The sequence below is a fragment of the Ursus maritimus genome, unplaced genomic scaffold, assembly GCF_017311325.1.
Source record: "Ursus maritimus isolate PB19 unplaced genomic scaffold, ASM1731132v1 scaffold_26, whole genome shotgun sequence".
NCBI classification, from domain to species: Eukaryota; Metazoa; Chordata; class Mammalia; order Carnivora; family Ursidae; genus Ursus; species Ursus maritimus.
In genome coordinates this window covers 9,652,354-9,666,214 of record NW_024425119.1, presented here as the reverse complement: position 1 = coordinate 9,666,214, position 13,861 = coordinate 9,652,354, and the positions used below count along the sequence as shown (strand labels likewise).

General features: G+C 37.1%; 1 long non-coding RNA gene across 5 annotated transcripts in view; it reads right to left on the bottom strand.

Annotated features, from left to right (window-relative positions):
- Nucleotides 1-410: 410 nt before the first annotated feature.
- LOC121105395 overlaps nucleotides 411-13,861 on the bottom strand; it is a 31,539-nt gene continuing 18,088 nt past the window's right edge. For 4 of the 5 annotated variants that reach the window (XR_005837852.1, XR_005837848.1, XR_005837850.1 and 1 more), the window contains 5 exons: nucleotides 12,852-12,943; nucleotides 11,926-12,024; nucleotides 10,681-10,769; nucleotides 6,116-6,229; nucleotides 411-3,086 (listed from right to left, as the gene is read on the bottom strand). This is a non-coding gene — a long non-coding RNA (uncharacterized LOC121105395). Of the gene's footprint in view, nucleotides 3,087-6,115; nucleotides 6,230-7,250; nucleotides 7,406-10,680; nucleotides 10,770-11,925; nucleotides 12,025-12,851; nucleotides 12,944-13,861 lie in introns of all 5 variants that reach the window. The other variant, XR_005837849.1, reaches the window with a different exon arrangement.

The following is a 13,861-nucleotide window of genomic DNA, read 5'->3' as shown; positions in this document are numbered from 1 at the left end:
CTTTTAATTTTCCATCATTTTTCCCTCCCTTCTTAACTGCAACTTCTCTCCTAACATTTTCCCCACATTTCTCAAATGTACACATTTAAAAAATAGTACATATGTTTCCATTCATTATACTAAATAAACATGGATTTGTGTTCTCTGTGTTCAACTTTTTAAGTGAGTTGAAGTTCTTATATTTCATTCCCTGTAAACGATAATGACTTCTGTTCACACATATCAATTTGCCATAATTTTTTTTAATTCATGTATGACCTTTAAGTTTTTCTCTTACTAGATCTAAGACTTTAAAGTAGGCTTCCCATTGGTGATTTCATATTTAATTGACAAACATTAATGTAATAACCTCTCTGCTCCAAGTCTCAACGTAGGTTCTAGGTCAAAAACAAAAACAAACAAACAACAAACCTGGAAAACTTCATTTATTAGTACATGTACACCTAACACTGACCTTTATTGAAAAAAAAAACCCAGAGTGGCTGATTTCTCTACACACAGATTATGATCATCTAGGCTAAGGGAAGCTCAGCACAACTAGAAAAAGTTGTACTGGGGAAACAATACAACATGTTACAAATAATCTCAACAACATAACAAGTACTTATTTATAATTCATCATGCGTCAGGCACCTTGTCTCTCCCATACAATAATGAGGATCATGTCCTTCCAGAGTTGACAGTACATTAATAAATACAAATAATTAAACAATGGTCAAAAAATAGGGTATTAAATGTTAAGATAAGTACAGGAAACTATGAAAATATACATCAAATGCATATAATTTAGTTTGGAGTAGAGAAGGGTTAAGGAAATATTTTGCACCAAATGGTATTTAACTGGCCTTCTGAAAAATAAGCAAGAGTTAAAAAGGCGAATATGAAAGGGAGGAATGTCAAGCTGAGGCAAAAATATGATTAGATTTGAGGCAAGAGAAAGCATGACATATTTGAGAAACTGAAAAATTTAGGGTGTCTGCATGATTACACGCACGGCGTGGAGGAGGAATGAAGCGGAACCAAGACACAAAGAGTTTGGTAGGAGATGCTCAAAGATTTAAGCAATGAAAAGCCCCTCCAGGGAATTAAGTAATGAGTAATGTGGCCTGATATGAGGTTTAGACTATCACTGCAGACAAAATATGGAGAATGAACGTTGGCAGACAAAACTAGAAGCAGACAAAACAACTGTTGTGGGAATCCAGGACTAGAGGGTGGGTCTGAAGATATGTAGATGGATTCAGAAATAATTACGTGGTAAAATTGAGGGGATTTAAATGAGGGTTTGAATATCGAGGGTGTAAAGAAAGAAGTCATGGTTGACTCCAAGGACTTTGACTTGGACTAATGGCCACGTTGCTGCCATTCGCTAAGCTAATGAGTTTAATTTTTAACATGTGAAGGCTGAGTGGCTTTGAGATGTCCAAATAGAGATGTCCAGTGGACAAAAAGCTGTAATAAGGTCTGGGTTAGAAATATGGGTTTGGGGGGCGCCTGGGTGGCTCAGTCGTTAAAGCGTCTGCCTTCGGCTCAGGGCGTGATCCCAGCCTTATGGGAACGAGCCCCACATCAGGCTCCCCCACTGGGAGCCTGCTTCTTCCTCTCCCACTCCCCCTGCTTGTGTTCCCTCTCTCGCTGGCTGTCTCTCTCTGTCAAATAAATAAATAAAATCTTTTAAAAAAAATTAAGAAATATGGGTTTGGGAGTTATCAATAAATTGATGACAATAGAACTTACAGTGTGGGTGAGTTTAGCCAAGAACTGCGTATGATTGAGAATTCACCCAAAACTCTGAGGAATGTCAGTATTGAAGAGATCAGAAGAGAGAAGAGATGCTTCAGAAAAAACTGAGGAGCAATGGCAGGAGACATAGACACAGATTCAAGAGAGCATTGTGTCATAGATGCTGAGGTTAGAGAGTATTTCTAGAAGAAAGGACAGGTCAATAACAAGCAACACTGCTGAGAGTTAAAATGAAAGCTAAAACATCTTGTGTTTTGCTAGAAGAAAAACGTTTGTGACATAGTGAGAACACTTTAGTGAAGTAGGAAAAGCAGAAACCAGATTTTAGAAGAACGTGGAATGGGAGGTGGGAAGAGGAAAAAGCAAGTAGAAACAATTTCTAGGAGGTTTGACTTAGAAGAGGTGGGAGAAACTGGGCAGAAACTGGAAGCCACATGCGGTTCAGGGAAAATTTGTTTGTGCTCTTGCATGTTTCATTGCTGAAAGAAAAGGAGGTGGAAGAAAAGAGAGGTCAGAGCGGAGATGATGGAAGAGGGAAACTCCTTGACAAAATGAAAAGAGATGCAATCCCAAATGTAGACTTAGAAATTTGATTTAGACAGACAGAGGGATACTCCTTTTTTGGAAATGGAAAAAGAGGAAAAAGAAATCAGTAAGATGCAGACAATTGTCTAGACCAGTAGTGGGGGAGGGGAGAAAAGCTCCTTTGCTAATGGTGAATGAGAAATGAAGGGAATTTTTTAAAAGATTTTATTTTTATTTATTTATTTATTTAGGGAGGGAGGAGGGGCAGAGGGAGAGGAAAAAGAAAGAATCCAAGCAGACTCCCCCACCATCGGCACAGGGCTCGATCCTATGACCCCGAGATCATGACCTGAGCCAAAATCAGGAGTCCAAGCTTAACAGACTGAGCCACCCAGGCGCCTCGAGGAGAGAATTATTGAGTAGACAAAGGGACAGTTTCTGTCTAAAACAGCCACCAAAATGAATAGGGGGTAGCTGTGGAAATACAGCACCAGTGACCAAGTAGAGCTTGGGATGAGTTGAGGCTGATTGCCCGGATTGAGGGTGACACAAATCTACACCTTTATCATCATCATATATATGTTGTATAATATGTGTTGAAGAAATAATGTGTTTTGACAAAAATACATAAATTTTAAATGTCCTTGTTAAATGGTTTTTATGGGAAGGATAACCTGGGGTCAGCTTAGAGGTCATTGTCTGCAGAAATCACGTGTTGACAAATCCAGTAACTCTGATTGCAACATTTTTCAGAAAACACACCCTTCTTTGTTACCACAGCACAGGCGTTATCCTCAGCCGGGCCCAGGACTTGAAATCTGTAGAGGAAAAAGAAACATTCTGTTCTCATTCAGCTAAAAACACAATCGTGTATATTTTGTACGTTTTCTCCCTCCTTAGGAGGGATGTACTGTCCAAGCTGGAGATCTAAGACACTAATTTTCAGACAAGGAACGCCTGTTACAAAATGACTTCTTTAATAAAGGTAGTTGCTCCAAATAGTTTTGTAATCAAAAATGGTCATCCGTAAACGGAAAGGCTGTGTGGAATTAAAATAAAAATGTGAATAAGAAGCACCGGTTTCCCAATTCCATGTGATCATACAGAAAAATAAAGATCTTAGAGGACTGTTATCTGTTACAGTCTGAATGTTTGTGTTCCCCCCAAAATTCATGTGTTACAATCCTAACCCATAAAAGTGATGTATTAGGAAATGGGGCCTTTGCTTACATCGGAAACCGGGGATGTACTGTATGGTGACTAACATAATATAATAAAAAATCATTAAAAAAAAAAAGGAAATGGGGCCTTTGGGAGGTGCTTAAATCATGAGGTGGAACCCTCATAATTCCTTATAAAAAAGACTCTAGAGAGATCCCTAGCCCCTTCCACCATGTCCTCACATGCCTACAAACCAGGAAGAGGGCCTTCACGAAAACATGACCATGCTGAGATCTTGATCTTGGAGTCCAATTTTCCAGAACAGTGAGAAATAAATTTCTGTTGCTTGTAAGCTACCCAGTCTGTGGTAGTTTGTCATAGGAGCCCAAGTGGACTAAGACAGAGGACAGTCCTGCCCTTTAGGAGAAAAGTTCATTGTATTACTCCAAAGATTCCTGATGCAACTTTTTGTGTATCTGCAACAATGGAATGATACAACTTTATAACAGACAATATCATATTTATCATTCTAAGATTTAGAAATATCAACACATCTAAAAATATGTCTGTCTTTCAGAAAGTATTAAACCAATTTTCTGTAAAAAAAATAAACTATTACCCTTTTCATTTTCCTGACCCAAATCCCAAGTGTCACACCTTTCAAAAATCTTCCTTCACTGTTTGCCTATAATAAGCCTCCTTACTCCTACAAGAGATCCTAAGAAAGAATGGTATATCTAGACTTTACACGTTAAATGTGGCAACAGTAACCCCAGACAGAATGAGGGACAGAGTGAAAGTTAGAGTGAGCAATAGAGGAGAAGACCTCCTCACTTTAAAAGGATTTTAAACCCTCATAGACACCTCAGCAAGAGAATTTCTGTGCATTTGTGTATATATGGGTATACCCAAATCCTTTACCCTTTATACAAAAGAAGGAAAACTCCCCTGTTCTGTTTTTCCATATTTTAAGCCACCTTCTCTTGTCTTAAACAAATAAGCCACAAGACATCTACAAAAATCAGGGAAAAAAAACCCAGTTTTAAAAACAAGATTGGTAAATTAATAATTCTAAGCAAGTTTGCAAGTGGATTGACAGAGCATCACTTTAAAAACATGATGATACATTTGATAATCAAAGGTGGGCTGCCTGGGAGGCTCTGTCGGTTAAGCGCCTGCCTTCAGCTCAGGTCATGATCCCAGGGTCTTGGGATCGAGTCCTGCATCATCGGGCTCTCTGCTCCCTGGGGAACCTGCTTCTCCCTCTCCCTCTGCCTGCCAATCCCCCTGCTTGTGCTCGCTCGCTCTCTCTCTCTCTCTCTCTGCCAAATAAATAAATAAAATCTTAAAAAAGAAAGAAAGAACCAATGGTAAGTTATAAAATTAATTAAGTGTTTGATATATAGAGAGTATGATGGCATGGGTGGGGAGTGTAAATTTTAACAAGAAATATTGTAAATAGTCTCTGGATAAGAATATTCATTTGAAGGGTGACTTTCTCTGTTTCAGAGCATTTTTTTTTCCTACTCTCAGCCAGTCGGGTAGGCCTGCTCTATCACTCCAGAGCATCTATAGTTTTCCTAAATCCCCTTATCTTCACATCTCTTTGAGAGACACAACAAAATTCCACATTTTCAAGAAGTGGAATTAACTTTTCATGATGCCTGAAACCTTGATACTGAGAGTAGAGAGTTTCACCTTGGACCCCCAGGAGCTTCTCTGCCTGGTTTTGGGGATTGGTGCCTAACCCCCAAAGGTTTTAGCACTCTCTATCCATGGAATTTAAGCAGAAGTGAACGAGAAGTTGTGGTCCATATATACAATGGAATATTACTCAGCCATCAAAAGAACGATTTCTCAACATTTGCTGCAACATGGAAGGCAATGGAGGAGATAATGCTAAGTGAAATAAGTCAAGCAGAGAAAGACAATTATCATATGGTTTCACTCATCTATGGAACATAAGAACTAGGAAGATCGGTAGGAGAAGAAAGGGATAAAGAAAGGGGGGTAATCAGAAGGGGGAATGAAGCATGAGAGACTATGGACTATGAGAAACAAACTGAGGGCCTCAGAGGGGAGGGGGGTGGGGGAATAGGATAGGCTGGTGTTGGGTAGTAAGGACGGCACGTATTGCATGGTGCACTGGGTGTTATACGCAACTAATGAATCATCGAACTTTACATCAAAAACCAGGGATGTACTGTATGGTGACTAACATAATATAATAAAAAAATATTTAAAAAAAAAGAAGTGAATGAGGTGCATAAAAGTAGATACACATATTGTTGACTGGGGGGACAGTATTTAAAAAGAGTCAAATGCTATTTGTTGTATTATGTATAACATATTCCTTAGTGTTTCCCAATAACTGAAGCCTTCCTACTAATCAAAATGAGGATTGTTTGGTAAACTTTTAAGAAATACTTCAAAAGAAATGAAATTTAGAGAATTTCACATTAACTACAATTTTCCATTTCTACCTCTAGCACTATAGATAAACTCAAAGCCCAAATAAGAAAATAAATTAGCTTAGGAGACTTCATTTCCTTAAGACAAAGTTCCTAATCTTTCACACACTAACAAAGATCAAAGTCTTCAGTCTATGGAACCATTTGGCTATCTGGAGTTTCAGGCAACCCCCAGTAGGGAGTGGCTGCTGAGAGACTCAATGCTAAATACTCACAACTGCAGATCTAATGGGGTGCCATCCAGCCAGGTCCATGTCTTTTGGGGGGGGGGTGACATTCAAGCCAATCCAAAAGTAAATTCCGTCTTGTATATTACTCTGTATGAAATCCTGTGAAAGAGGATCCAGAGGAAACAGAGTTAAACCTATTAAAATAGCCTCTTCTGACTTTTATCCAGACTTCAGAAAGTTTTGATATTTATCTCCCTATTCAGGAAAATCTTAAGAAGCCCGAAGAAGTTTCCTATGTATTTAGGGAAGGAAACTGACACAGGAGGTTTGGCAAACACATGACTCATATATATTATGTGCAGTCATGTGAAGCTTAATGGATTTCATGGGGATGATGATGTGAACAGCAGCTGCTGAGGGGGCTCAACGAGGACGTGAAGGCAAAGCTAGGATGAATAGGTCTGCTTAAAGGAGCAAGAAGTATCCGCCCAGTGCTTGCCAGTATGCAGTCTTGGGGAAAACTGGTGCCTATGGTCAAACTATCCACGAGGGGAAGAGCCCATCTTCCCTACTGAAGATACTAGGGATATTGCCAGATACCGATCATGTTCAAAGAGCTCGTAACTTTCTGTCCAAGAGGTAATGTGGAAGGATGGCACTGATATCCCAGCTTTGTCATTCACAGGCTGAGTGAAATAGGCAAGTTTTGCAAACTGTCAAGTTCTGCAGATTCTCCTTCTGGAAATAGGGAAAATACTGCCTATCTCATAAAGTTATTGTGAGCACTAAGTTTGATACCATTTGCAGCATGCCTACCACAAGGCCTGGCATGTGCTAGGAATTCAATAAATGGCCATCATTATGAGCACTATAATTATAAAAGCTATTTTGGGGTGCCTGGGTGGCTCAATCGCTTAAGCATCTGCCTTCAGCTCAGGTCATGATCCCAGGGTCCTGGGACTGAGCCCCACATCCTGGTCCCTATTCAGTGGGGAGACTATTTCTCTCTCTCCCTCTGCCCCTCCCCCTGCTCATGCACTCTCTCTCTCTCTCTCCTTCTCTCACTTGCTCTCTTGTTCTAGCTCCCTCTCAAATAAATAAAAATTAAATCTTAAAAAAAATCCCTACTTATTTCTCTCAGCTTTAGAGGGGCTCATTTTCATGGCAAATTGGCTCTTACCAGTTCAGCCTTGTCTTGGATAATCAAGAGATGTGATTTCATTATTAAACAGGATTTTTGGCTATTGGTCCATGATTTAAAGGTTTTTAAAAAATTATAGCATTTCCCCTTTTTCTGCGGCCAGTTATTAGGGCATAAGTTTAGCCTCGGGTTTTCTGAAATGGCAAATTAGGAAGAAATAGGAGAAGAGCAAGGTTTGAATATCAAAAACGTTTGCAATAATTTTGTAAACTTTTCCCTTAAAAGTAAAGATTTTGCCCCACTTTTAAGAAAAGGACTCCCTCTCCACTGACGAATAGTCCTTAGAAGAGATAAATGCCAGAAATATTCATAACTATTGAGTAATTACTACATGTCAAATAATTTCCTGTATTTTTATGCACTTGAATATATGAAGTATCTTTCCTTACAAGAAACGTATGAGATGGATAAAATTATTAATTTCATATTCCTCATTTTGTAAATAAAGATACTTAAGTTAAGGTTAAGTAAACAAATATAAACTAGGAGACGAACGTAAAGGTTAAGGAACTCACTCAAGGTATGAACTAATACTATATACTAATACAGCCAATATAATAAGTGGTAGGGCATACGGAAACTTAAAGTAAAACAGAGTCTAAAAGGCATGAGGAGAAAACCACTGTAGAAAAAAAAAACATATATATCCTTTTCAGAGTCCCTTGTTGGTGCAAAAATATATATATTTCATGATACGCTCTATCAGTAACTTTGTAAAACAAATTGTTCACCATGACCCCAATAACCTCAATGCCCATGTATATCTGAAGAGGAAAAATTTGAAATAGGCATGAAAATAAACCTATTTTTGAAAATAGGTGCACACATATTTCAAGTGAATTTCTTATATTTTAAGCTGAATGGTAGGTACCTAGGTATTGATTGCATTCTATTTAAACTTTTGTATATCTTCAGTATTGCCTATTTTTTAGATATCCACAAATTTGTGTACAAACTTGTCTGATATATTCAATGAGATGAAATGAAAATGTAAACTATAAAATACTCTGTAAAAAGTTAGTTATCCGCGGTAGGGCTCTTTGAGAGATAGAATGAGGAATCATATTACTTGGGGAAATTTTCCCATACGAAGTCTCTGTTTGAATCAGCAAACTACCCTGATTTTCACAACACTCCTCCCAGAGCATTTTATTTTATAAGCCGTAACAACATGGGCATTGAAATAGTAAGTATATTAATGAGCTAGGTTTTAACTGCACTGGCAAGGAAAAATACCTCCAAACCCACTTCAGACCAAAGCTGGGGACAAATTTTGGTTTTGCTGAAATTTAGTATCATAAATTATTGACAGAAATAAATGACTTTAAGCTCTTGTGCTTATTTAGAGGTTTACTGTGACGTGACCTTTGCTGGGGCAGCCTTTGGCCTCTAAAATAAAACATGAATATTTCCCTTCACTCTTCTATTTGTTTGCCTGAAAATCACATACCACAGCAATAAAGAATCTTGCCCAGGATCTTGGCAATGCGGTAAAGTGGAAAGAAATTCATCCATTGGAAAAGAAAAAGTTATTTGGTATGTGGGAGACTATTATCGATATGCCAAAGACAAAAGTGATGAAAAGAGCAGAAAATTTTGAGTGCTTTAATGCTTCCAAGTGATCTAGAGAAACCTAGAAGAGTAATGTATGGGGAGCAATATAGAAATGTCCGTAATGGAGAAGCACTGAGTCGACCTATTACAGAGATGGGATATAAAGACTAAAGTCTTCAGGGAAAAGTGCCAACATAAACATGCACATTAGTTATTTTTTCATACTATTTTCCATTACTCTCTATGGCCATCAATATTTAATTTGAATGCATTTATTAATTATCCAAATTTAACCTAAGGTCTAGACATACATTTTGGCATAATTCATGGTATTTAAACAAGGCACAAGTTTATAGTTCCGGGTAGATTTTTTACTTCGAAAATAGTTGTAACTTGGGAGAAAAGGTTAATCTTCTTATTCTACAATAAGTATTGGTAAGTAAGAAAAAAATAAACAATTTTTTTAAAAAAGGACAAAGTGAGAACGAGACAGGTTACAGAATAAAAACATAGAAATGTCCAATGTAGGTGATTTTATTTTTAATTTCCTATTACATAAGAAATTTAACTAAAACCAGGTATGTGTATTTTTATCAGATTATATCAGCGTTATAGTCTGAACTCTGTGTGTGTGTGTGTGTGCGTGTGTGTGTGTGTGTATGTGTGTTAGAAGGGTTCAGAGGGTAGGAAGTTGCAACAGAGAGACAAATATCCAAAAGAAATGGATTGGATCAGCAATGAACAAAGACTTGAGGCTGAGAGAGTATGTTGCATTTTGTTACCATACTGAGGTTTGTTTTGCTGGAGGCTGGAGTGCAAAGGGGAGAGTTGCATTGTGAGAACTGAGACCGCTATTGCAGGAAATCAAGACTCAGAAGGAAACAATGTTAAAGTGCTTTGATTTATAGTGCTTACACTTCTAGTCCTTACACTACGGAAAGTCACTGGAGAGTTTGAAGCACAAGAGTGCGGAAGGAGAGCAAAATATACCACCCGAAATATGCCTCCTTGGCATGGGTTTACCTGAGGTAGTTGTTTTTAAGAAACTGCAGACACAGAAGGTCTGAACACCTAGTAGAAATTATCCTTTTATAAGAGACGTTTACAGTTACAAGGGAAATCTCCATTTTTAAGAGTGTCCTTCCACTCTGTACCAGGAAGAAGAGGATGACCAAACTGTCTAGAAACTTATCAAAGACGGCATAGATTTAAATCTTCACAACCATATCCTTATTTTTCTGTGCTTTGCCTGAAAAACTCCCATGACTGGTGAAGGTATTAGGAGTTAGTGACTTTCTATATTTTGTATATGCCTAATAAAATCAACAGATGCAGGAAGAAGCCTCCTCCAAGCTTCCCTTATCTGAGTAAAAATAGAACCTTCTGAGATAGGAGGTTGTCATAAATTCCTCTTTGGAGTGGTTCACTCCCAGAAAAAAAAAAAAAAGATGACTAAGAACTCTACCATAAATCCCCTTTCTGGAGGAATTTTGTGACCATGAAGAGGGAAAGGCTGCTCATACCTGTGTATACAGACACTATTGCTCACTTTGTTATCTACAGTTTGTTCTCTTGAAAAGGCCATTAGTCTTTCCTAAAGAAATGTATTTTTTTTTTCCAGAGAAGCTGCTTCTTCCCCTTCCCTTTCTCCTACTAAGCTAGGTGTCTAAACCATTCACTGTAACCAGATAGAACTAGCTACTTCTTTTGTTGTCTCCTATGACTGCAAATAAACCTTTTCTTCCTGTTACTTGGTCTTTTGACAGTTTAATTCACAGGCCTCCTGCTACAAAACTTAAGAGGGTAGAGGAAAAGTTTTTCCTCCTCTACGATGCAATGAAATATAAGCACTTACTTGTGAAGTTTGTATTGTCCTGCTGTTTCCTGGGAGAAGTATTCATACAATGCAATCTTTGGTTCCATTCTCGCTACTGAGATGACTTACTAACAAATGAAGGAAAGTAGTGACACTAATTAGATTTCTACAAATACAAGCTTGTGCCTTTCAATTATCTGTTAAAACAAAACTACAAGTGAATGCACACACTGGTGGCCAAGAAATTTATCTATAGCGTTTCAACCCTATAACTTGACAAAGGATGAATAAACTTAAGAGACTCCGGAGATTTCCACTTATGGAAAAGTAAATAGAAACAAACTAAAATTATCTAAGAAAAATTCAAAATATATTGCTATTTGTGTCTGTTTGGCATGATAGGTTAGAAGGCTGTATGATCTTGAACGGGTTACATAGGTTTTCTATTTCTCAGTTAACTCATACAGAAGAGGGCGAAATGCTTAACAAACTTAGAGTTGTCTCGAGACTAATAATAACGTATGTAACATGCTTATCCCAATTTCTAACACATAGAGGGTAACAACAGGGGTACCTGGGGGGCTCAGTCAGTTAAGTGTCTGACTTGATTTCCACTCAAGTCATGATCTCAGGGTTATGAGATCAAGCCCCATATAGAGCTCTGTGCTGGGTGTGGAACCTGCTTAAAATTCTCTCTCCCTCTCCCTCTGAACCCCCCACCTCGTAAAAAGAAAAAAAGAAAAAGAGGTCACAACAAATAGAAACAATAGCAGATATAATTACCTATGGCTCTTCTTGAAGTACAGCTCGTTTTAGGAATAATTCAAATTAAATTTAACTTGGCCTTAAATTTTCAAATAGTTGATAAATTTTGTCAAAACTTCAAAATGTCAAATTACTTCTAAAGTCCGAAAGTTTTATTTAAAGGACCAAATAATTAACTTCCATAAAACTAAGTGCTTTTACCAAAACATAAAACTTCACTTCATAGAATTGTGACTGCCAAACCCACACGATTTAGCAATTAATTAAAATTATAAGCAGATAGGATTTCTAAATTTACAAGTTTGTTGCCTCCTCTGTATATGGGGAAAAAAATACTCATTATTAATGAAATTATCAACTGTGTCATTTAATACCACTTTAGTTTAAGTACTAATGAAAGAATATGTTAAGTAAATGTGAAAAATGATTCTGGAAAAGTTAGAGACATAAAGGTAAAGGAAACTCCAAAGGAAATACATTCATCTCTAAGGTTGAACATACAGCTTTCAGTTTACTCACCCCAAATTGTTAGTCCTATCACTGTGGCAATGAGTATAACCAGCACAATACTGCTCAATCTCAGAGCAGCGCGATGCCACTTGGGACATTGAGGGTAATCTGTAATAAATAATTTTTCTTTCTGAAACACTTCAGGCATTTAAAACAAACTTGAAAATGCATCATAAAAATGCAAAATTTTGAGGGTGCACATTGTGTTAAGGAGGGGAAAGAAATACGCAATCTCTGTTTAAATTACCTTATTATGAACGCACACTTAATTATCTTTAAAGAACTGGATTTATTGATGCTGAGGTCCATATGTTTCATTTACTATTTATTAAATATCCTACTTATGTAACACTTCCATTCAAAAACTACATTTCACAATCAAATTGGTGGATATTAGTTGATCAGCTGGTTAGTCAAAACATTGCCACTAAAATTTGTCTTCTACCCTCATATATATCTTTTCTGAATCTCACAGATATTATTCAGTGGGACTAAAGCCTGGGAAGGCAAAATATAAGTAATACCAAAATAATTGAATAATAATAAAAATGAGTGTCAAAAAGAGAAACATAAGCAAGACTGAGTATTGTAGCTATCTTCTCAAATGTTGTTTGAAATAAAAGTTTTATATTTATATCAATTCATGAGACAAATCTCAGATGTTAAACTTTATAATTACATATTTTGCTTTAATAAAATAGCATCATAACACTTTCATAATCTTCAACCTAGGTCAAATCATATCTGATCCATTACATTCAACTTAATAAGATCTATATACACATATTACTTAAAGGTAAGATAAAACATTTTCTGATTAACAGATTCTAGTTCAAGTTATTAAAGTTCTCATTAAAAGTCTAGGATTAAAAGACCCCCAGAAAATTCTGATTGTGTTACAATCTGTGGTCTAATGGAGGGTTATGGATTCTTACCTTTGCATGCCCACTTGTGTTGGCAATGACAAGGATGCTTTCTTGGCTTCCTCATCATTGATCTCTCTGTGTTTTGCGTCTGTCCAAACATCCTGTAAATAGAATAATCCATATTTGAATGAGATGGAAAGAGGGACATTACCTGATCAAAAGCAGAGTCAATCTCTGCAAACTGTGGCGTTGAAACAAACCCAATAGCTGAAAACCACAAAGGATGTGATTTAAGAGTGAGGTGGACTTCGTTCTTTTAAAAATAAACTATTCCTTTTAGGATAGTTTTAGACTGGCAGAAAAATTGTGAAAGTAGTACAAAAAATTCCCATATACATAATATGCAATTTCCCCTATCATTACCATGTTACATTACTATGGTGTGTCAAAATCACATCAAAAACCAGGGATGTACGGTATGGTGACTAACATAATATAATTTAAAAAATTACAAAAAATTAATGAATCAGTATTCATGCATTCGTTTTTTTAAGATTTTATTTATTTGTCAGAGAGACAGAGCATAAGTAGGGGGAACAGCAGGAAGAGGGAGAAGTAGACTCCCCGCTGAGCAGGGAGCCTGATGAGGGATTCAATCCCAGGACACTGGGATCATGACCTGAACTGAAGGCAGACGCTTAACCGACTGAGCCACCCAGGTGTCCCTTGATGGATTATTATTAATTAAAGTCTATACTTAATTCATTTTTCAACTAATATCTTTCTTTGTTTTTACTTAATACATTTTTCTATTCAAGAACCACACTCAGGGTACCACAGTACTTTTATTCTTCACATCTTAGGTTAATCTTGGCTGACAGTTTCTCACTCTTCCTTGTTTTTGATGTTTTGTTTTGTTTTGTTTTACGGTTTGGAGGCAAGTGTGTCAGATATTTTGTACAATGTTCTCAAATTGGGGTAGTCTGATGTTTTCCTCACCATGACACTTGGGTTAACGGTTGTGGGAGGAAGATCACAGAGATGAATTGCCATTCTTATCACAACTTAGAAATCTGAGT